The 2,382-nt window shown below is 53.1% G+C and overlaps 1 long non-coding RNA gene across 1 annotated transcript; it reads left to right on the top strand.

The window, feature by feature from the left end:
• Positions 1-351: 351 nt before the first annotated feature.
• Positions 352-1,561, top strand: LOC129533763 (uncharacterized). The gene is made up of 2 exons (XR_008680133.2): positions 352-639; positions 1,014-1,561. It is a non-coding gene; the product is annotated as an uncharacterized lncRNA (long non-coding RNA).
• Positions 1,562-2,382: the final 821 nt, after the last annotated feature.

The following is a 2,382-nucleotide window of genomic DNA, read 5'->3' on the forward strand; positions in this document are numbered from 1 at the left end:
CTTTTATATATAGGGAAACTGAGGCTCAGAGAAGGGAAGGAAAGGCTACTCCCCCCAGAACAGAGTTCAGCTCTTAATGGCACTTTTTTTTTTTTTTTTTTTTTTGAGATAGCATCTTGCTCTGTTGCCCTGGCTGGATTGCAGTGGCTCAGTCATGGTTCACTGCAGCCTTGACCTCCTGGGCTCAAGTGATCCTCCTGCATCAGCCTCCTGAGTAGCTCAGCCTACAGATGCATGCCACCATGACCGGCTAATTTTTAATTTTTTTGTAAAGGTGGGCGGTGGGGGCGTTCTCCCTATGTTGTCCAGGCTGGTCTCAAACTCCTAGGCTCTAGCGATCCTACAGCCTCAGTCTCCCAAAATGCCAGGATTGCAGGCTCAAGCTGCCGTGCCCCGTCCTGGTGGCACATTTTAAAATGCAGAACACTGACTGATAGGATCTTTTCTGGAAAAGGTCAGCTGGGGATAAACCATGTCATTGTCACCACCTCTGTTATCACCACTGAGTACCTAATGGGTGCTGAGCACTTCCCAACACTATCCCTCTTGCATGTGCAGCCCTGAAGTCAGTGATCCATCTTTTACAGAGGAGAAAATGGAAGTTCAGAGAGGTTAAGTAAGAGACAGACAACATAGCCGGTAAGGGCTTGAGCTGGGATTCACATCCAGAGTGCCCTCCTGCCTACCCTGTGTGAGGGCCTCTGCCAGGGAACAGCCAGTGAGGCTGTTACAGGGTGAGGGGCTGTGCTGGGGGCAGGGAAGCACCTCCATCTGTGTGTATGCCTCAGGAGCCTGTGGGCAGGGGAGGCATCAATTTCATCTCAGAATGAACTTTCCAGCTAGCAGAGCTGCCCAGTCATACAGTGGGCTCTACTAAGGAGCAGAATGTGCTCTGTCTCCTCCCAGGACAGGCAGTGGCCCCCTGTTGCCCCAGAGCAAGAGCAGATGCCTTAACTTTGCAGATCCACCCAGCATTGGAGGCTCTGTCTGGCTCAGCCCTCTTCTCTCTCCAGCTCTGCCTCACCTCCTCTCCCCATCACCCTCTGCATTCCTGCCGGTCGGTCCTTCTTCCAGCCACTTTCTGGATACACTCCTCAGCTCTGGAACTTTGCACATGTGGTTCTTCCACCCTGTCGGCTAGACGACCCATTCTCAGGCCACTGGAAGCCTTCCATGACACTCAACAAGGTCAAGTCGCTGCCCATATGTGCTGCTCAAGTGGCTTCTCTGCCCCTCCAAATATGCCTCATCACACCTTGTGAATGATTGGTTAGTCACTTCCATGAGGGCGGACCGCTTTGCGTATTCTCAGGTGTTTCTCCAGCACCTGGCACCGCACATTGTGTAGTGCTCAAGAAGAGTTTGCTGAAAGAATGAATAACGAATGAAGTTAAGAAAGAATGATGAAGTACTCAAGGCCAAATGCACGGGGGGAAGGGACTTAAGTCAGCTGACCTTCACATCCCCTCCATCATCTTTTGGCCATAGTTCATGGTCTTTGATCAATTCCCCAGGGGTTAGAGATTCACAGCCACAGTTAGTAAACATTTAAGCTCTGTCAGATGTTTTCTCACCGATGGAATAATAAGCAGGGGCTGGGCGTGGTGGCTCACGCCTGTAATCCCACCACTTTGGGAGGCCTAGGCGGGCGGATCATCTGAGGTCAGGAGTTTGAAACCAGCCTGGTCAACATAGCAAACCCCGTCTCTACTAAAAACACAAAAATTACCCGGCGTCGTGGGTGCCTGTAATCCTGGCTACTCTGGAGGCTGAGACAGGAGAATAGCTTGAACCCGGGAGGCGGAGGTTGCAGTGAGCCGAGATCGTGCCACTGCACTCCAGCCTGGGCAACAGAGCAAGACTCTCTCTCTCAAAAAAAAAAAAAGAAAAAGCAGAGACGAAGTGAAACTTTTTCAGTGAATACTAGCTTGGAGGCGTCAAGCCCTGCCTGGAATTCTTTGCGCTCTGGTCGTTGCCACACCTGGCTGGACCAGCAGGGCCTCTCTTGGAACCCACGAGAGCTTTTGCTCACCACATCTGGGCTCCCAGCTGCGCTTCCAGAAATGGCCACCAGGTGGTGGCAGAAGCTAAGAGTCCGGCCTTAGGGCGCGCCGGCCAGCCCCGGACCACCGGCAGGGGGCGCTGCTGCTCCGCCAGGTGAGCGGATGCAGCAGAGGTGGGCCAGGTGTACCTGCTGGGCTAAGGGGCGCTGGGTCTGTCCCACCAGGAGTGGGTGGAGGAGGAGGTCCTAACAGCAGCAGGGAAGGAAGGCTGGGTGGCCCCTTTACTCTTCTTTGTACAGTGGGGACTTGACCCCTACTTCATGGGATTTATAGAAAAACTGTGAAGGTCTGTAAGGCCTCTATCGCAGCCACTCAACAC

This window comes from Gorilla gorilla, chromosome 4 (assembly GCF_029281585.2).
Source record: "Gorilla gorilla gorilla isolate KB3781 chromosome 4, NHGRI_mGorGor1-v2.1_pri, whole genome shotgun sequence".
NCBI classification, from domain to species: domain Eukaryota; kingdom Metazoa; phylum Chordata; class Mammalia; order Primates; family Hominidae; genus Gorilla; species Gorilla gorilla.